The sequence below is a fragment of the Schistocerca americana genome, chromosome 1 (assembly GCF_021461395.2).
Source record: "Schistocerca americana isolate TAMUIC-IGC-003095 chromosome 1, iqSchAmer2.1, whole genome shotgun sequence".
In the NCBI taxonomy this organism is placed as follows: Eukaryota; Metazoa; Arthropoda; class Insecta; order Orthoptera; family Acrididae; genus Schistocerca; species Schistocerca americana.
The window spans coordinates 18,304,613-18,326,593 of record NC_060119.1 but is presented as its reverse complement, the minus strand read 5'-3'; the positions used below and the strand labels follow the sequence as shown (position 1 = coordinate 18,326,593).

Sequence of the window (21,981 nt, the reverse complement as noted above, 5' to 3'; positions counted from 1 at the left end):
TTACGAATATCATTAATAAATTAAGTAAAAAATATAATTTTTCCGCACAGAAAACGAATGTTTTGGTACGGTTAATCGGTATTTCACTGTAGCCGCACACACAAAACATTTAGAATAAGTTAACACGAAATTCACACAAATAAATGTAATCTGAACTTCACAGCAATGGGAGATAACATTGACTGCATAAGCAGGTTCACTTGCACATATCTCTATCAGCAAGGGAAAAAAATGCGTTTTACTTATTGTTTTCAAACTCGGACTGGATTTTATATATAAGGGCGTGAAGCTTCGTTGAGAACTAAGGTAAAAACAAAAACAAACAAAACGAAGAAAGAATGCTATAGACGTTCTTTCTATAGTTTACAGACAGCACAGAAGTGTCGCTAGAGGCAGAATCGACTGCGCCCAGTTAAAGGTGTCCTAGAAACAGTCGCCCCCGGGACTCGCAGCAGACCGTGTTGCACGGCGGCGCGCGCTCTGCACTCAGCGGCCAACACCGACTCAAGGGAAGGCCTCGTGACGTCACGTCAGCTAGGCACGGCGAACGCCAGGTCTGTTGCAGGCATACTCGTAATGGTGGTGTCTCCCTCTCTGACACACGAAAATGTGGAACTATTGGCGGTAGTTGGCCAACACACATTGTTCTGAGAGATTTCTGCAATCAATTAATTGTGCAATTCATTACACTTCTTAACAAAGAATGTACTCCTGAACTTAAATTTCCACCTGTTTTATAGATTGACGTACAAAAACAACTTCACGGTGCAGCAGCAACAGAATTCGTGCTTCTTTACCTTATTTGGAAATCTGAGGAAGTTACGTTTGTACTGGGTTGCTTTTACAAGAAACTGTGAACATATTGTTGCTTTTCTTTAGGTATCTTGGTTGACTATGGGGTGAGGAGCACTGAATGTTAATGAAATGTCTTGCGATTGTACACGTTGGGGGTGAGGGTGGGGGACAGAAGAAGAGGCAAAACAGAGATACTTATTTTATCAAATAAAATCTTATAAAGTTTCTCTTTTCAGTACCAAGAGGGGAATATTTATCTTTTCTAATGTTCATGTTTAAAATAGTTTAAGCGCAGCAGTATTTTCTATGTATGAAGCTATTTTCTTTCCTGTTTAGAATTCCTTTCGTTGGAAACGACAGTAATCTAATGACTGGCAACAGTCAGACATTTACACATGTAAATTAGTTCACATTTCCAGTGACGATGTCAAACCAAAATAAGAAACGAGTTCATCGTAAGGGGGTTGGGGTAAGTTTCGATAACATAATGGATCAAGTAAATATAGTTACTTGAATGTAAAATTTCCGAAGCTCGTAATGAGGCAAAGCATCTGCTCATATAGATCTACGTTTTTTTCGACAGGATTCAGCAATACAGAACTATGATCTGCATTTGTAGCTTTACGATAGTAAGAAAATCTTTCATCTAAATAAAACTGCAGAATCCAAAACGATACCAAACATTTTGTCCAAAAATAAGAGATTTATAGTGATAAGCACGCCCAGGCGTTTCTGCCTGCAACAGACCTGGCGTTGGCCGTGCGTAGCTGACAGTTGAGCGCGCGATGCCGGTGAGTGCGGACAAGGGAGCGCGCGCGTCCCAGCCAGCCAGCCGGCTGGGCCGCGCCGGGGCCGGCGTGGGGCCTGCCCCGCCGGCCGTCCCCACAGGACGGATACAACGGCGACGACCGCTGCAGCGACAACGGATTCTGACAGGCAACATAATGAGGACAGGACCACGACGAGCGATACGCGAATGCAGAGCGGAGGACACCGTACGCCAAACCCCTGTGACGAGAGACATCAGCTAACACAGAACGATCGGTAACAACGGGAACTGAGACGTGAAATACAGCACATGATTCTGCAAAGCCAGGAAGTATACGACAACCGGACTGGTACAGTTCCTACTTCACAGCCTGAAGAACAAGAAGACGACGTGGAACAATTTTCTCCACCAGAAGTCGACGACGAAATGGAAGGAGTCTCCTCTGAAGAAGTTTGGACCGTGCAGCCCACCGACGGAGAGGGCGATTTTACACTAGTTCGCCAAAGAAAACGACTCAGCGCTTCTCCTAAGCAGAACGACTCTCGGAAGCGACAACGTCCAGAAGAACTGAAAACTTCCAACCGTTATGCGGCTATTGCGACGGAAGATACTACGGATGCTCCAGAACGTATGGACCAGACGAGTGATGTCAGTCTCGAAGCAGATAAAGAGGGGACAGATGGCACTGGCCGTAACTTACTACGCAAAGTCCCGCCCGTTACTATTACCATACCAAGAACTACATGGAACTCAACAAGGCGCTGAAAGCGAATATTGACGGCAGTCTTACGGCCATCTACCAACGAGACAGGATCAAATATCACTTTGACTCCTATGAAGATCAACGGCGGGCCATCAATTTCTTTGTGTCGAATGACATCCACTTTTTTTACACATCAGGCCGCAGAGGGCAAGGACCTCAAAGTCTTGTCAAACGTCTACCTGCCGAAGTTACGGAGGAAGAACTGAAAGACGCACTGATAGAGAAGGGTTTTCCTGTCATCAGCGTCCACCAGCTTAAAAATCGAGACGACAACACGAAGGAATTACGACCTCAAGATGCTTACTGTGTCACGTTGCCAGCCCAAAAGGAAAACTACAAGATTTACGACATCAAATACCTTCTATATACTAAAGTCGTTATTGAAACCTACAACAGACAAGAAGGACCTGTTCAATGTCGCCACTGCCAGCGATTCGAACATACGGCTAATTATTGCAGCTTGCCTGCTCGCTGCGTTCGATGTGGAGGGCAACACCGATCTTCAGCATGTACTCATCCCCGAGGGGCTCCGCCGAAATGTGCTAACTGTGAAAAGGACCATCCTGCCACATGGCGTGGCTGCCAGAAGTACCAGGAACTTCTCAGGAAATACAGACGTCTTCCTCGCAGCCCTCTCAACGGAGGACTCGTGTAACGCGGAACTCCAACCTGACGCCCCACCCTCCGCCCCACCGTCAGCAACCGCCACAAGAACAGCCGGCGGCGACACGGCAGCCAGTAACACAGCCTCCTCCTGAAGCACGCGCATCTCGACAGCACCGCCAGCATTATTCATACGCCCGCGCAGCATCACCACGCCGACCGGAACCGGAAACCTACGTCTCACCAGCTCATTTGATGGAATCTATAGCTCCAGCGCTCTGTGATGTCGCGAAACTTCTCACCGCCGTGCAGCAACAACTAGTGGGGATACTTTCTTTAATCGAAAGTGCATTGAAGGCCTTTGGAACACCTTAAGATGGATCGCCCTGGGACCACGAGAAACCTGAAAATCTGTATATGGAACGCCAACGGAATGAAACACAAGAAAACAGAATTCATTGAATTTTTACAACGTCACAAAATCGACATCGCACTTGTATCGGAGACGCACCTTCGTCCAACAACTGAGCTCAGATTTCGTAACATGTACGTCTATAGAACGGACAGACAAGCCCAACGAGGTGGAGGGACCGCAGTTCTGCTTAAAAGGGAACTGCGGCACCATCATGAAACACTACCACACCTCCAACATCTGGAGGCAACAGCAGTAACGGTTCGATCGGCGGCAGGCAACATCACTTTCATTGCGGCGTACAACAGCCCCGGTTAAAACCTGGTGCCACACGACCTAAGGAGTATCTTCACCAATTTTGACAAAATCTTCCTCGGAGGTGACCTTAACAGCAAGCGCGTCGCGTGGAATTCCCGGCGTACGAACCCTCGTGGACGAACTTTGATTGCCATGGAAGAAGAACTGGGCATCACAGTCCATGGCCCACGAGAGCCCACACGGATTCCTTACGTCGATCGGCAAGAAGCAGACGTCCCAGATATTGCTATCATCAAAAATATTGAGACGAACCTCCAGCTCCGCACCGTCGACGATCTTTCGTCTGACCACCGACCTGTTATCAGCATAGTGGAACGCGCAACGGCCAACCTTCCGCCCCCAACCTCACAAACTCTGAACTGGGGTCAATTTCGGACATATCTTGACAACAACATCTGCCCGACGCAGGACGTTTGAACACCGGAAGCCATCGACATCGCGGTACAAACTTTGACGCTGAAGATAAAGGCAGACAAACGGAGGGCAACTACTCACACGGTCTACCCTGTAGTAGCTTTCGATGAGTTCCCGCCTCTACTCCAAGAGCTGAAGACACAGAGAAACAGGAGCAGGCGACGTCGGCTCCGCTATAGAAACCCGATCGATCGACGAGAAACACACGTCTTAACACGAGAACTGCACAGGAGAGTGGCCGAGTGGCGACAGCAGGTCTGGGAAGATAAGATGGATGAATTCTTACTTCGAACCAAGAACGAATGGCAGGTAGTCAAGAACATACGACACCAGCGGCCACCTAAACGAGCCATCAGAGGACCAGATGGCCTCCTCTGTGACGAACTCGCCCAGGCGGAGCTGTATGCTACGACTCACCAAGAACAGATGTCTACACCAGCGACCCCCGTGAACGACGTCCGCCTGCAGGAACAGGAAGCCGTCGTTACAGCAGAATGGATTGCTTTTCGTGCTGCGCCTGTGCAGAGCCGCCCACAACTCACCACACCAGCAGAGATCCGTAAAATTATCCGGAAGACTCGGAATAACGCGCCGGGCAACGACTCCATAAGCAGCACCGATTTGAAACAGTTGCCCAGGAAGCCAACTGTGCTCCTTACCCGAATTATCAACAGCTGTCTTCTGCAGGGATATTTTCCTACGGCATGGAAGACGGCTCGAGTAGTTCCAATACCCAAGCCAGGTAAAGACCCAGCAGAACCCAACAGTTACCGGCCAATTAGCCTCTTGCCAACCCTTGGCAAGGTGCTCGAGAGAGTGCTGTGGAAGAGGCTCCATGACACGCTTACAGCGCATGATGTTATACGACCCGAACAGTTCGGATTCAAGGACAAGTTATATGCCGAACTTTAACTTCTACGGATCACCGAACGGATACAAGAAGGATATAACAAGCAGCACTTCACGATTGGTGTCTTCCTTGACATCGAAAAAGCTTACGATAAGGTGTGGCGGCCCAACCTTATCGTCAAAATGCATCGCACTACCCCTATTGCGGATTGTTACATTAGACTCATAGACAGCTTTCTGCAGGACAGGAAACTGTATGTCCGAGTCGACGACAAAAACTCCGAAATGAAACTGATCTCCCCAGGGATTCCGCAGGGCTCTGTCATTTCGCCTCTGCTTTTCAACTTATATGTAAATGACATGCCAACAGTCCCCCTTGTTACGGCGAGTTTTTATGTGGACGATACGGCTTTTCTGACAACTGGACGACACTTGGACCAGCGAATCGCTAGGATGCAACGTCATCTTGCTGTAATGGAACGCTGGGCGCTGCAAAATAAGATAACGATCAACCCGACGAAGACGGCAGCCGTTCTGTTCACAGGGAGGAAACCAGTTCTGAACGACAGACTCCAAATAGCTGACCAATTTATCCCATGGTCGCCGGGAGTGAAGTATCTCGGTGTCTACCTTGACAAAAAATTACTCTTTACGCAGCATATTGACGACAAGAAGACGGCAGCCCAGAAGATGGCCAGGTCATTGATTCCGTTCCTGAAGAGTAAGGATCTCAACCCTAAGACGAAACTCCAGTTGTATAAGGCAGCGGTGGAACCCACAATGTTGTGTCTCCACCTCGTGGGGAACTACGTGCGTCTCCAACTACAACAAACTGCAAGCGCTGCAAAACATTTGCTATCGATGGATCACAGGAGCTCCACGGTGGACAAGAAACGTCGACACCCGCACCGCACTCCACGAGACCACTATACAAGAGAAGGTCCATGACAAGGCTCTACGAGTTTTTGACAAAATCGATGCCCTTAGGGACGAAGTTCGACAATTAGAATCGGTAGGAACGGTAAACCCTGCGAGATGGCACAAGTATCGAGTACCGAAGTCAATAACGTTTCACCCTCCATAGGCAATATGTCATAACACGAGGAAGCAGTCACACATAACAGCCTTGACATATTTCACCCTCCACAGGAGATAGACATCACCAAAGACAGCAGGCTAAAGGACCCATTGCGTGCCCAAGCCTAACTGAATGTGTAATAAATAAAGTGTTTTCCTTTTATCCTTACATCCCATCCTAGAAGAATAAGTCCTCAAGGATGATCTCTTCAGTCCACACTACACACTATATTAAAAAAAAAAAAAAGAAAAAAGAGAAGCCTAGCTGACGTGACGTCACGAACAAGCGCCGAGGCCTTCCTTTGAGTCGGTGTTGCTGGAACTCGGCCGGTGGCCAGAGTGCCTCGCAGAGGGCGCGCCCGGTCGCCCACGTGTCCGCCACCGCCGCCAGCGACGCGGTGCAGGTTCCTGGCGACTGTCGTCTGGCCCGCACCCGAGGGGTGCTCGTCCAGTTTTAAACGTCACCCGTCCAAAGAAATGAAGCCGCGTAGTAATGTCTCGTTCGGTCGGGTCACACTCTTTCTGAGAGCTGACATCCGTGCGCCACACTACCGAACCGGCACGCCGCTAGAGGAGCCGAGACAAAACAAAGACGCCCAGCGTGTCGGGTCCACCACGTAGCCAGCACGCCGCTGGAGGAGCCGAGACAAAACAGAGACGCTCAGCGTTTCTGGCGCATTACGTAGCGGCGTGCTGCTTGTGCTACTGTAGGGCACGGATTTCAGCTTGAAACAGGAGTGCAGACCTGTGATTCCGACCAAAACAAACGTTACTGTGCAGCTTAATTTTTGTGGAGGTGACGTTTAAAACTCGATGACTACCCCTGCCACATATGTATAGTCTGAAAGCTACGGTACAGTGCGTGCCACGGAGTGCTGTGTTTCAGTACCAGCGAGTTTTCTGTCCCAGTACATTCGCACGCCTCCGAGACCTATCGACTTATCGTCGTGTCATTTAGCTCGACTTACAGAACTGTCGCATAATCTTCCGCGAGTACGTATTTTTTAAATTTACCCAGCAGGGTTCCGCGACAACATCGCCGCCTTTCTGCCTTTCAGAAGTGTGCGCTGAGAAACACAGAGGAGGATTACTGTCTTCAGTGCACACCGGCACCGATGTCACGTCTTCCTGTTGTACTGACATATGTAAACTAGTTGCTCCTCCTTGCTCGTGTTATGTTTTAAATCTGTACAACTAAACGTTTTTCGTCACTTGTATTACTAACAGATCTGTAAAAATAGCGAAACCTCTTATAATATTTATGTTTCTACTTTAGCACAAAATGTAAAAAAATACCGTTGCATTTGCATTCCGTGAAATTCTGGTTTGATGTTTGCAATATGCGCAGTTTGCTCTGCTTATTCCTCACATATTCGTTATCTATCATACACATGAAAAATTCCCAATTAACTTCCCGGAATACCAGTGTGACACTCTCGTGTGCAATACACTGCAGTCTGTGGTCGTGGATTGTCCTGCTAAAATATGCTATTTGGTATCCCGATTATTTAGGGCACAGCAACAGAATTAATCGCTATTCTCATATACTGTGTGTAGTCAGGTTCCCTTCAACAATTTGCAGGTAAGTCCAGTTGTCACATACCACCCGAGACATCGCCAAGCAATTACTCCATTCCTTGAGTTTTAATTATCATAAGCAGTACACTGTGGGTATACGATCTACAAGTCTGTGTCCGTTACTTGCTGAACTGTTAGATCTGCAATGGTTTAGTTTTCTCAAGAGGGGAGCGCGTGTAGTACGTGCCGTCCCTTGTCCGTCAATGGCAGAAAGACCCCCATCTGTTCGACATAAAAACATGACAGACAAATTTGTTATGAGACTCAAGCTATCTTAATGTATACAAGTAGATTAATACATGCAGAAAAATGTTAAAGCGCTAGCTGTGGATCATAAAGGGGGAATATCCTAATATCCCAAGCCCGGGTTCCCGGGTTCGATTCCCGGCGGGGTCAGGGATTTTCTCTGCCTCGTGATGACTGGGTGTTGTGTGCTGTCCTTAAGTTAGTTGGGTGTAAGTAGTTCTAGGTTCTAGGGGACTGATGACCATAGATGTTAAGTCCCATAGTGCTCAGAGCCATTTGAACCATTTTTTATCCTAATATCAAAAATGAAAATATTCGAGATGTTTAGAACAACACGATTCGAATGAACATATTAATTTTTTCAAATAAGCACAAATACGGAAACGCATCTCACCACTTGACAATAAACAAAATTAAACAATACAAAGACATACCATGAATTTCAAACAAAATGAATCTTTCGGTTGGTAAAGTGACTTCCAAAGCTTGGAATGGCTACCTGTAAACACAGCTGACGTTCTGAGCTACTTCACAGTTTTCCTTCTGGTCGATCACAGCGGCTGCTCGACCGATTGCTACACTGAAAAAACGCTTGCCTCTGTCAGTGCACTGATAGATGTAGAACAGATGATTGCAATGCTGAGATGGAATTCTGATCAGGAATTTTCTAACGTGCCACTCCTGCTATTATTGCTCACCACAAATTATCAGCGGAAGACGAGGAGAGTGTTGCCTCCATCTCTGGATCTCTGAAATACGATGCTAGGATCGCGCGTTAGCAGACTCGCAAATTGAGCCAACACATTTCTCCAGTGAAGACCTCTGCCTGCAGAGATGTTCTCAACGCCAAGAAGCGCGACCAATCTAAAAGTCCACTGTTCTCTTCCCGCTTTGAAAACATGAACAAACATTTTACAAGTATCTCAGGTCGCCAGTTGGCTTACGTCCTTTTGAAATATCCTGTCATAAACTCGCATCACGTAAAAGTTCCACTGACTTCTCAATGCACCCCTCTTCTCTAAACCGAGAGAGTTGCCAGACTGGTGTGTGATATTCACGCACGTCGCAATCCCCCCCCCCCCCCCCTCCCCCGTGACAACGCCACAGGAGGGCGCGAAACACGTGTCACAAATACACTCTGCTGCCACGGATCACGTTCATATTTCGTCGAGTGATTGCGAAATGTCTCTAGTGGTTCCAACCTGTACACGAGAGTAAAAGTGGCGGTCTGCGCTCCAGAAGGGCACGATCGCATTCAATGGGTGTGTGCTCCGAAACGTCGTTAGAGAAGGGTGGTCAGCAGTATCAAACATAAGAACAGAATTCGACTGCCAAATGTGTGGGTGTCTACGCCCTAAGGAAAGGGGTGGTTCCATTGACGTCATTTATGTCACCCTGTGAGGTCTTTTCATGTCGATTGTGAGTGGTTGTGTATCTGAAATCTTTTCGATAAGAAACCTGCGTGATTTCAAATCTTTGTCTCGAGTTTCTGACCTCCATCGCAGAGGCGTCAAAAGCAGTGAGATGTGGGTAACAGAGGATGTGAGGACCTTGTCACTGTGTGATAGGTCCACGATGACGTTGGGCAGAATATAGTGTCAGTGTGACGTCATTAGGCGGCCTTACACGTTACACGAACTTGTGAGCTCTGGCTTTCTTTCCGTGTGTGCCGACAGCTCGACGTTTGAAGTGTCATCGAGACCAAAGGTTACGGCGCCGGAAACCACACTTTTGCACCGCTACAGAGCAAGATTGGAGGCACCTTTGAACAGAATTACAAACTAGTGTGTCGTAATGGGAGACAGTTACGGGTTTCCTAATAAGTGATCCTTTAATTGTGTTGTGCAGTTCAGATAAGTCAAAGAGTACACAGGAGTACATGTAACACACGGCGCATTTTAGTTCTTGTCTCGATACAATTCTTCCTTACAGGGGAACCTCCCCATCGCACCCCCCTCAGATTTAGTTATAAGTTGGCACAGCGGATAGGCCTTGAAAAACTGAACACAGATCAATTGAGAAAACAGGAAGAAGTTGTGTGGAACTATGAAAAAATAAGCAAAATATACAAACTGAGTAGTCCATGTGCAAGATAGGCAACATCAAGGAGAGTGCAAGCTGCGGAGTGCCGTGGTCCCGTGGTTAGCGTGAGCAGCTGCGGAACGAGAGGTCCTTGGTTCAAGTCTTGCCTCGAGTGAAAAGTTTACTTTCTTTATTTTTGCAAAGTTATGATCTGTCCGTTCGTTCATTAATGTCTCTGTTCACTGTAATAAGTTTAGTGTATGTGTTTTACGAGCGCAACGCAAAACCGTGCGATTAGTAGACGAAAGGGCGTGCCTCTCCAATGGGAACCGAAAATATTTGATCGCAAGGTCATAGGTCAACCGATTCCTCCACAGGAAAATATTCATTGACCTTGTTATTGAAGTCGCGAGCTATATTTGCTGGATCCATATTGCCCACGGAATACATCTCACGTATTTAATGCACTCTCGTTCAAAGTAGCGAACAGTCAACTGCCAGCCAGGGAGCCTCGTTAGCAGGAATACTCTCTCTCCAGTGCGCTGTAGTCGACTGACGTCGTGTTTTTCGATGTTTGTTTAGGTGTAGCGTCCCCATACTACGGCGAAGTTACCTTGCATCGGACGTACGGACAGATAATAATTGTCTAAAAATAAAAAATTAAAATTTTCACTCGAGGGAAGACTTTTTTTTTAATTTTTTTTTATTTATTTTGCGTGTCATCCTTGCGCAGGGGCCATGCTAATCTTCTCTGTATCGTTCCAATTTTAGTATATGTACCGCCGAAGCGAGTACGGCTTGAACCAAGGACCTCAGGTTCCGCTGCTGCTCACGCTAACCACTGGACCACAGCGCTCCTCAGCTCCAACTCTCCTTGATGTTGCCTGTCTGCGGCATGGACTACTCACTTTGTATATTTTGTTTATTTTTTCATAGTTTCACATAACTTCTTCCTGTTTTCTCGATTGATCTGTTTTCAGTTTTTCAAGGCCCATCCACTGTGCCAACTTATAACTAAATGTGAGGGGGGTGCGATGGGGAGGTTCCCTTGTTAGAATAAAACAGAGGTATCCTAAAAATATATTCATTGGCAAGTCCGACAGCAGATACACATGAAAATGTTGCAGGGTTTTATAGAACTATACGTAAGAGCATGGAGGGTAACATTTAAAACAGATACAAAACACAGAACACACATACACAAACACACACACACAATTTTTATATGTACCTGTTATTGGACTTGTCAATGAATATATTTTTAGGGTGTATATCATTCTATTTTTATGTATAGATCTTTCTTCCTCATAACACGATTCTGAGCTGTGTTACCGCTCAAGTACGTGCTACAGAAATCACAATTGCAGTTTAACCGCAGCTACTCAAAGGAGATAGGAAGCTAGGGATCTTTGCTGGTGGACAAACTTGTGGTTGGTAAATAATTTTAATTGCAACTAAGGAACAAATTTCGTTATTACAGAATTACAGAATCAGAATAACAATATAAAAATTTAATTCCGACCTTTGTCCTCTTAAGAAAATATACAACTGGCTTTAACCGTCTGTCCCCGCCCCCCCCCCCCCCCACCCCACCGTAGTTTTTTTTAAAGATACAAATGGAATTACCAAAGATCAAGTATCCAAATTTCGGACGCTTGTCCTTTACCAAACTGAGAAAAACTATGTGATTAGATCATGAATTAATATAACAAACCGTATTTTAAAGATAATAACTAGATCTGGTTGCAAAAGGATCACGGACAGTCGCCACCATAAGCACCCTATCAAGTTCATTGCTTACGTAACCAAAATTTACACAACATTTGCCTCGAGACACTTGTGAAAAGATCTCTTCCGTCCCGGCGGACAAGCCGCATATTTAACTAAAGGATGGGAGCGCGGCTTATACACGGTGGTACCCGGGACAAACGAGTAGAAAGCAACCGCCAGCCAATTTCGAAGATCAGGCTGCATGCCACGGCAGAAAACACACACACACACACACACACACACACACACACACAAACACAGACACACACACACGATCTCAGCCTGCCCGCCAACGCGACAATCCCCATCTGCCCCACATACCAGATCATTTCTGCAACAGCAAATAATTCACGCGGCAGACAATTTCAACTCGTGATTCAGCTTTTTCAAGACTATGGAAGGCTTATTGACTGCATGACTATCTGTCACATAACTGAAAAGCAAACTGAGACATTCACCGAATAAAAGAACAATTAAAATTACACTGACTTAACAAAATCTCTGCCCCTCATATTAAAAGGAAGTCTAAAACCAAAACTGGGCGAAGAGCACACTAACTAACATACTACATCAAATTAACACTGCAAGGAACCTTTAAAACAAGCTGTAGAACAATTCCCTTTTCCATTTGCCGAACTAATTAGACAACACTTCCAAGCCTTAGACTTAGTAAGTTCCGTATAACACTCTTATTCAAAACCATGCTTAACCGATCTCCGGTAGGCACCATAAGTTTCACAAATCTTCACAGGTTAACAGCACAATATGAATCACACGTAACTTCATGCTTCCAGTTACGCGATGAGAAGATGTCCAGCATGAGATGTCAAACCGGCCACCATTTCGCACGCAAACGCGTCGACTAATCAGCGCCGGCCGGAGTGGTTGAGCGGTTCTAGGCGCTACAGTCCGGAACCGCGCGACCGCTACGGTCGCAGGTTCGAATCCTGCCTCGGGCATGGATGTGTGTGATGTCCTTAGGTTAGTTAGGTTTAATTAGTTCTAAGTTCTTGGCGACTGATGATCTCAGAAGTTAAGTCGCATTGTGCTCAGAGCCATTGGAACCACTTTTTTGACTAATCAGAAACGTACACGCGGCGCGCGGCAAAACGGCGAGGACGGCGAGGCCTAGGCACAGCGGACGGGGGCGAGGGCCTGCCTTCAAAACATGTTGCCTCGTTGAACGCCGACCGGAGAAAGACCCCAGCCACACGCCAAGCCGCAAAACAGTCAGAGATACAAGAAAATACGCGAAGTGTGGAGCGACCACTTTGTCTGACAGGTGTCGTGGGGTGTTTCATCGGCGCATAATGTACAGGGATAGGACCTCCACCTGGTGGGGGCTCACAGTGTGGGCGTCACTCACCTGGCAGCTCCAGCATCGGCAAGTCGATCATCTCCAAGTCCACGCAGGCACGGTGAGGTGTCACTTGTCCAACGACAACTGGTTCGTGCCTTTGTTTTCCCATAGTACCAACTTCATGCCAAAATGACTACGTGGCCACGAGCAAACAGTCTATCGTTGTTCCTAATGGTCAGTGTTCTGTCGACAGCGTCGGTTGTTCATATTGTCGACTGTATATGATAGTGAGTTGCTCACTGGTACAGTGACTAATCGTGGAGTAGTGTGAACAGGTAGGTCCTCGCTATCGAAGAGTTTAAATTGAATGGCATGTGCTGAGTGATACGGTGTGTTGGTAGATAGCATTTAGTGAATTCTCACTAGGAGAACAGAAATTTTGTAATGGGTAGTGACCATTTAGCGTAGTACTACATTTTGTAACATGCTAGCTAACGTCTGATCTTCCATAAGGAAGAAGGGTCAGTGTACATAAATGGAATCCAGGCTCTTTAAGTGACATTTGCTGTAGGTTAAAATGCTCGTTTCCTGTGCTACGCAACAACATGCCCAGGGATGAGTGCCCTGAGGTTCCCTCGTAGACGTCGACAGCCCTGTGGCCGCACGTTGCGGAACAACCGTGCTTTGACAGGGAAGCCGTGCCAATGCCGGCTTTTGCCGCTCTTCCCAGCTAACCCTCTGTAAGCCCACCAGTCCTCCAATCTGCCCGCTGAAGCTGGGGCCTCGCCTCGGCCGCTGTCGCCACCAGCTGGGGTGCCCGCTCGCTGCTCGCCCCCTTGACCTGCCTCATAGCCGGAGCGTGCCGCTGTTGCACGCCCATTCCTGACGTGATTCTGCACTGTCCTGGAGGCCAGATTCTATACGTAAATTTGTTGTGTTGTGGTGGTCTTCAGTCCTGAGACTGCTTTGATGCAGCTCTCCATGCTACTCTATCCTGTGCAAGCTTCTTCGTCTCCCAGTACCTACTGCAACCTACATCCTTCTGAATCTGCTTGGTGTTTTCATCTCTTGGTCTCCCTCTACGATTTTTACCCTCCACGCTGCCCTCCAATACTAAACTGGTGATCGATTGATGCCTCAGAACATGTCCTAACAACCGATCCCTTATTCTAGTCAAGTTGTGCCACAAATTTCTCTTCTTCCCAATCCTCTTCAATACCTCCCCATTAGTTATGTGATCCACCCATCTAATCTTCAGCATTCTTCTGTAGCACCACATTTCGAAAGCTTCTATTCTCATCTTGTCCAAACTGTCTAACGTCCGTGTTTCACTTCCATACATGGCTACACTCCATACAAACACTTTCAGAAATGACTTCCTGACACTTAAATCTATACTCGATGTTAACAAATTTCTCTTCCTCGGAAACGCTTTCCTTGCCATTGCCAGTCTACATTTTATATCCTCTCAACTTCGACCACCATCAGTTATTTTCCTCCCCAAATAGCAAAACTCCTTTACTACTTTAATTGTCTCATTTCCTAATCTAATTCCCTCAGCATCACCCGACTTAATTCGACTACATCCCATTATCATTGTTTTCTATTTGTTGATGTTCATCTTATATCCTCCTTTCAAGACGCTATCTATTCCGTTCAACTACTCTTCCAACTCCTTTGCTGTCTCAGACAGAATTACAATGTCATCGGCAAACCTCAAAGCTTTTATTTCTTCTCCATGGATTTTAATACCTACTCCGAATTTTTCTTTTGTTTACTTCACTGCTTCCTCAATATACAGGTTGAATAACATCGGGGAAACGCTACAACCCTGTCTCACTCCCTACCCAACCGCTGCTTCCCTTTCATGCCCCTCGACTCTTATAACTGCCATCTGGTTTCTGTACAAGTTGTAAATAGCCTTTCGCTCCCTGTATTTTACCCCTGCCACCTTCAGAATTTGAGAGAGAGTGTTCCAGTCAACATTGTCAAAAGCTTTCTCTAAGTCTACAAATGCTAGAAACGTAGGTTTGCCTTTCCTTAATCTAGCTTCTAAGATAAGTCGTAGGGTCAGTAGTGCCTCGCATGTTCCAACATTTCTACGGAATCGAAACTGATCTTCCCCGACGTCGGCTTCTACTAGTTTTTATATTCGTCTGTAAAGAATTCCCGTTAGTATATTGCAGCTGTGGCTTATTAAACTGATTGTTCGGTAATTTTCACATTTGTCAACACTTGCTTTCTTTGGGATTGGAATTATTATATTCTTCCTGAAGTCTGAGGGTATTTCGCCTGTCTCATAAATCTTGCTCACCAGATGGTAGAGTTTTGTCAGGACTGGCTCTCCCAAGGCTGTCAGTAGCTCTATTGGAATCTTGTCTACTCCCGGAGCCTTGTTTTGACTCAGGTCTTTCAACGCTCTGTCAAACTCTTCACGCAGTATCATATCTCCCATTTCATCTTCATCTACATTCTCTTCCATTTCCATAATATTGTCCTCAAGTACATCTCCCTTGTATAGACTCTCTACATACTCCTTCCCCTTTCTGCTTTCCCTTCTTTGCTTCGAACTGGGTTTCCATTTGAGCTCTTGATATTCATACAAGTGGTTCTCTTTTCTCCAAAGGTCTCTTTTATTTTCCTGTAGGGAGTATCTATCTTACCCCTAGTGAGATAAGCCTCTACATCCTTACATTTGTCCTCTAGCCATCCCTGATTAGCCATTTTGTGCTTCCCATCGATCTCATTTTTAGGACGTTTGTATTCCTTTTTGCCTGCTTCATTTACTGCATTTTTATATTTTCTCCTTTCATAAATTAAATTCAATGTTTCTTCTGTTACCGAAGGAGTTCTACTAGCCCTAGTCTTTTTACCTACGTGATCCTCTGCTGCCTTCACTACTTCATCCCTCAAAGCTACCCATTATTCTTCTACTGTATTTCTTGCCCCCATTTCTGTCAATTGTTCCCTTATGCTCTCCCTGAAACTCAGTACAACCTCTGGCTCTCACAGCACTATGGGACCTACCTTCTGAGGTCTACAACCTCTGGTTTAGTCAGTTTATCCAGGTCCCATCTCCTTGAATTCCCGTCTTTTTACAGTTGCTTCAGTTTTAATCTACCGTTCATAACCAATAGATTGTGGTCAGAGTCCACATCTGCCCCTGGAAATGTCTTACAATTTAAAACCTGGTTCCTAAATCTCTTACCATTATATAATCTATCTGAAATCTGTCAGTATCTCCAGGCTTCTTCCATGTATACAGCCTTCTTTTATGATTCTTGAACCAAGTGTTTGCTATGATTAAGTTGTGCTCTGTGCAAAATTCTTCCAGGCGGCTTCCTCTTTCATTTCTTAGCGCCAATCCATATTCACCTACTATGTTTCCTTTTCTCTCTTTTCCTACTACCGAATTTCAGTCACCCATGACTATTAATTTTTCGTGTCCCTTCACTATCTGAAAAATTTCTTTGATTTCATCATACATTTCTTCAATTTCTTCGTCATCTGCAGAGCTAGTTGGCATATAAACTTGTACTACTGTAGTAGGCGTGGGCTTCGTATCTATCTTGGTCACAATAATGCGTTCACTATGCTGTTTGTAGTAGCTTACCCGCACTCCTATTTTTTTATTCATTATTAAACCTACTCCTGCAATACCCCTATTTGATTTTGTATTTATAATCCTGTATTCGCCTGACCAAAAGTCTTGTTCCTCCTGCCACCGAACTTCACTAATTCCCACTATATCTAACTTTAACCTATCCATTTCCCTTTTTAAATTTTCTAACCTACCTGCCCGATTAAGGGATCTGACATTCCACGCTCAGATTCATAGAACGCCAGTTTTCTTTCTCCTGATAACGACGTCCTCTTGAGTAGTCCATGCCTGGAGATCCGAATGGAGGACTATTTTACCTCCGGAATATTTTACCCAAGAGGACGCCATCATCATTTAACCATACAGTAAAGCTGCATGCCCTCGGGAAAAATTACGGCTGTGGTTTCCCCTTGCTTTCAGCCGTTCGCAGTACCAGCACAGCAAGGCCGTTTGGTTACTGTTGCAAGGCCAGATCAGTCAATCATCCAGACTGTTGCCCTTGCAACTACTGAAAAGGCTGCTGCCCCTCTTCAGGAACCACACCCCTCCGTTGTGGTTGCACCTACGGTACGGCTATCTGTATTGCTGAGGCACGCAAGGCTCCCCACCAACGGCAAGGTCCATGGTTCACGTAAACATATCCTACTAAAAAATTTAACAAAATTGGCGTTCTGCGGGTCAGAGTGTGGAATATCAGATCCCTTAATCGAGTAGGTAGGTTAGAAAATTCAAAAAGGGCAATGGATAGATTAAAGTTGGATTTACTTGGAATCAGTGAAGTTCGCTGGCAGGGCGAACAAGAGTTATGCTCATGTGAATACAGGGTTATAAACACAAAATCAAATAAGGATAATGCAGGAGCAGGTTTAATAATGAATAAAAAATTGGAGCACTACGAACAGTATAGTGAAAGCATTATTGTAGCCAAGATAGACACGAATCCCACGCCTAACACAGTAGTAAAAGTTTATATGCCAACTAGCTCTGCAGATCACGAAGAGATTGAAGAAATTAATGGTGAGATAAAATAAATTATTCAGATAGTGAACGTAGACGAAAATTTAATAGTCATGGGGGACTGGAATTCGATAGTAGGAAAAGGAAGAGAAAGTATTAGGTGAATATGGATTGGGGGCAAGGAATGAAAGAGGAATCCGCCTGGTACAATTTTGAACATAGAATAACATAATCATAGCTGACACTTGGTTTAAGAATCATGAAAGGAGGTTGTATACGTGGAAGAGACCGGGAGACAGAGGTGTCACATTATATAATGGTAAGACAGAGATTTAGGTTTTAAACTGTATTACATTTCCAGGGCCAGATGTGGATTCTGACCATAATCTATTGGATATGAACTACAGACTAAAACTGAAGAAACTGCAAAAATGTGGGAATTTAAGGAAATGGGACATGGATAAACTGAAAGAACCAGAGGTTGTACAGAGTTTCTAAGAGAGCGTTAGGGAACGACTGACAAGAACAGAGGAAGAAATACAGTAGAAGAAAAATGGAGAGCATGAAGAGCTGAAATAGTGAAGGAAACAAAGGATCAAGTAACTAAAAGGACGATGACTAGTAGAAATCCTTGTGTAACATAAGAGATACTGAATTTAATTGATGAAAGAAGAATATATAAAGATGCAGTAAATGAGGCATGCAAAAGGGAATACAAACTTCTCAAAAATGAGATCGACAGAAAGTGCAAAATGGCTAAGCAGGGATGGCTAGATGAAAACTGTAAGGATGTAGAGGCTTATATCACTAGGGATAACATAGATACTGCCTACAGGAAAATTAAAGAGACATTTGGAGAAAAGAGAACCACTTGGATGAATATCAAGAGCTTAGATCGAAAACTAGTTCTAAGCAAGGAAGGGAAAGCAGAAAGGAGGAAGGAGTATAAAGAGGGTCTATACAAGGAAGATGTACTTTGAGGGCAATATTATTGAAATGGAAGAGGATGCAGATGAAGATGAAATGGGAGATATGATACTGCGTGAAGAGTTTGACAGAACACTAAAAGACCTAAGTCGAAACAAGGCCCTGGGAGTAGACAACCTTCCATTAGAACTACTGATAGCCTTGAGAGAGCCAGCCCTGGCAAAACTCTACCTTCTGGTGAGCAAGCTGTATGAGAAAGGCGAAATACCTTCTCACTTGAAGAAGAATATAATAATTCAAATCGCAAAGACAGCAGGTGTTGACAGATGTGAAAATTACCGAACTATCAGTTAAATAAGTCACAGCTGCGAAATTCTAACACGAATTCTTTACAGACGAATGGGAAAACTGATAGAAGCCGACCTCGGGGAAGATCAGTTTCGATTCCGTAGAAATGTTGGAACTTGAGAGGCAATACTGCCCCTACGACTTATATTAGAAGATAGATTATGGAAATTCAAATTTACGTTGCTAGCATTTGTAGACTTAGAGAAAGCTTTTGACAATGTTGACTGGAAAACTCTCTTTCAAATTCTGAAGGTGGCAGGGGTAAGTTACAGGGAGCGAAAGATTATTTACAATTTGTGCAGAAACCAGATGGCAACTAGAAGAGTCGAGGGGCACGAAAGGGAAGCAGTGGTTGGGAAGGGAGTGAGACAGGGTTGTAGCCTATGCCCGATGTTATTCAACCTGCATATTGAGCAAGCAGTAAAGGAAACAAAAGAAAAATTTAGACTAGGAATAAAGATCCATGGAGAAGAAATAAAAGTTTGATGACATTGTAATTCTGTCGGAGACAGCAAAGGACCTGGAAGAGCAGTTGAACGGAATGATATAAGATGAACATCAACAAAAGCAAAACGAGAACAGTGGAATGCAGTCAAATTAAATGAGGTGATGCTGAGGGTAGCGGATGATGGTCGAAGTAGAGAGGATATAAAACGAAGATTGGTAATGACAAGGAAAGCTAGACTAGAAATTTGTTAATTTTTTTTTTTTTTTTGGTCATCAGTCTACTGACTGGTTTGATGCGGCCCGCCACGAATTCCTTTCCTGTGCTAACCTCTTCATCTCAGAGTAGCACCTGCAACCTACGTCCTCAATTATTTGATTGACGTATTCCAATCTCTGTCTTCCTCTACCGTTTTTGCCCTCTACAGCTCCCTCTAGTACCAAGGAAGTCATTCCCTCGTGTCTTAGCAGATGTTCTATCATCCTGTCCCTTCTCCTTATCAATGTTTTCCACATATTACTTTCCTCTCCGATTCTGCGTAGAACCTCCTCATTCCTTACCTTATCAGTCCACCTAATTTTCAACATTCGTCTATAGCAACACATCTCAAATGCTTCGATTCTCTTCTGTTCCGGTTTTCCCACAGTCCATGTTTCACTACCATACAATGCTGTACTCCAGACGTACATCCTCAGAAATTTCTTCCTCAAATTAAGGCCGGTATTTGATATTAGTAGACTTCTCTTGGCCAGAAATGCCTTTTTTGCCATAGCGAGTCTGCTTTTGATGTCCTCCTTGCTCCGTCCGTCATTGGTTATTTTACTGCCTAGGTAGCAGAATTCCTTAACTTCATTGACTTCGTGACCATCAATCCTAATGTTAAGTTTCTCGCTGTTCTCATTTCTACTACTTCTCATTACCTTCGTCTTTGTCCGCTTTACTCTCAAACCGTACTGTGTACTCATTAGACTGTTCATTCCGTTCAGCAGATCGTTTAATACTTCTTCACTTTCACTCAGGATAGCAATGTCATCAGCGAATCGTATCATTGATATCCTTTCTGTGTACTCATTAGACTGTTCATTCCGTTCAGCAGATCGTTTAATACTTCTTCACTTTCACTCAGGATAGCAATGTCATCAGCGAATCGTATCATTGATATCCTTTCATCTTGTATTTTAATTCAACTCCTGAACCTTTCTTTTATTTCCATCATTGCTTCCTCGATGTACAGATTGAAGAGTAGGGGTGAAAGGCTACAGCCTTGTCCTACACCCTTCTTAATACGAGCACTTCGTTCTTGATCGTCCACTCTTATTATTCGCTCTTGGTTGTTGTACATATTGTATATGACCCGTCTCTCCCTATAGCTTACCCCTACTTTTTTCAGAATCTCGAACAGCTTGCACCATTTTATATTGTCGAACGCTTTTACCAGGTCGACAAATCCTATGAAAGTTTCTGATTTTTCTTTAGCCTTGCTTCCATTATTAGCCGTAACGTCAAAATTGCCTCTCTCGTCCCTTTACTTTTCCTAAAGCCAAACTGATCGTCACCTAGCGCATTCTCAATTTTCTTTTCCATTCTTCTGTATATTCTTCTTGTAAGCAGCTTCGATGCATGAGCTGCTAAGCTGATTGTGCGATAATTCTCGCACTTGTCAGCTCTTGCCGTCTTCGAAATTGTGTGGATGATGCTTTTCCGGAAATCAAATGGTATGTCGCCAGACTCATATATTCTACACACCAACGTGAATAGTGGTTTTGTTGCCACTTCCCCCAATGATTTTAGAAATTCTGATGGAATTTTATCTATCCCTTCTGCCTTATTTGACCGTAAGTCCTCCAAAGCTCTTTTAAATTCCGATTCTAATACTGGATCCCCTATCTCTTCTAAATCGACTACTGGTTCTTATCACATCAGACAAATCTTCACCCTCATAGAGGCTTTCAGTGCATTCTTTCCACCTATCTGCTCTCTCCTCTGCATTTAACAGTGGAATTCCCGTTGCACTCTTAATGTTACCACCGTTGCTTTTAATGTCACCAAAGGTTATTTTGACTTTTCTGTATGCTGAGTCTGTCCTTCCGACAATCATATCTTTTTCGATGTCTTCACATTTTTCCTGCAGCCATTTCGTCTTAGCTTCCCTGCACTTCCTATTTATTTCATTCTTCAGCGACTTGTATTTCTGTATTCCTGATTTTCCCGGGACATGTTTGTACTTCCTCCTTTCATCAATCAACTGAAGTATTTCTTCTGTTACCCATGGTTTCTTCGCAGCTACCTTCTTTGTACCTATGTTTTCCTTCCCAACTTCTCAGATGGCCCTTTTTAGAGATGTCCATTCCTCTTCAACTGTACTGCCTACTACGCTATTCCTTATTGCTGTATCTATAGCGTTAGAGAGCTTCAAACGTATCTCGTCATTCCTTAGTACTTCCGTATCCCACTTCTTTGCGTATTGATTCTTCCTGACTAATGTCTTGAACTTCAGCGTACTCTTCATCACTACAATATTGTGATCTGAGTCTATATCTGCTCCTGGGTACGCCTTACAATCCAGTATCTGATTTCGGAATCTCTGTCTGACCATGATGTAATCTAACTGAAATCTTCCCGTATCTCCCGGCCTTTTATAAGTATACTTCCTCCTCTTGTGATTCTTGAACAGGGTATTCGCTATTACTAGCTGAAACTTGTTACAGATCTCAATTAGTCTTTCTCCTCTTTCATTCCTTGTCCCAAGCCCATATTATCCTGTAATCTTTTCATCTACTCCTTCCC

At 44.6% G+C, this 21,981-nt stretch overlaps 1 non-coding gene across 1 annotated transcript; it reads right to left on the bottom strand.

Annotated features, from left to right (window-relative positions):
- Nucleotides 1-10,534: 10,534 nt before the first annotated feature.
- On the bottom strand, nucleotides 10,535-10,641 carry LOC124554827. The gene has a single exon (XR_006968465.1). It is a non-coding gene; the product is annotated as a U6 spliceosomal RNA (small nuclear RNA).
- Nucleotides 10,642-21,981: the final 11,340 nt, after the last annotated feature.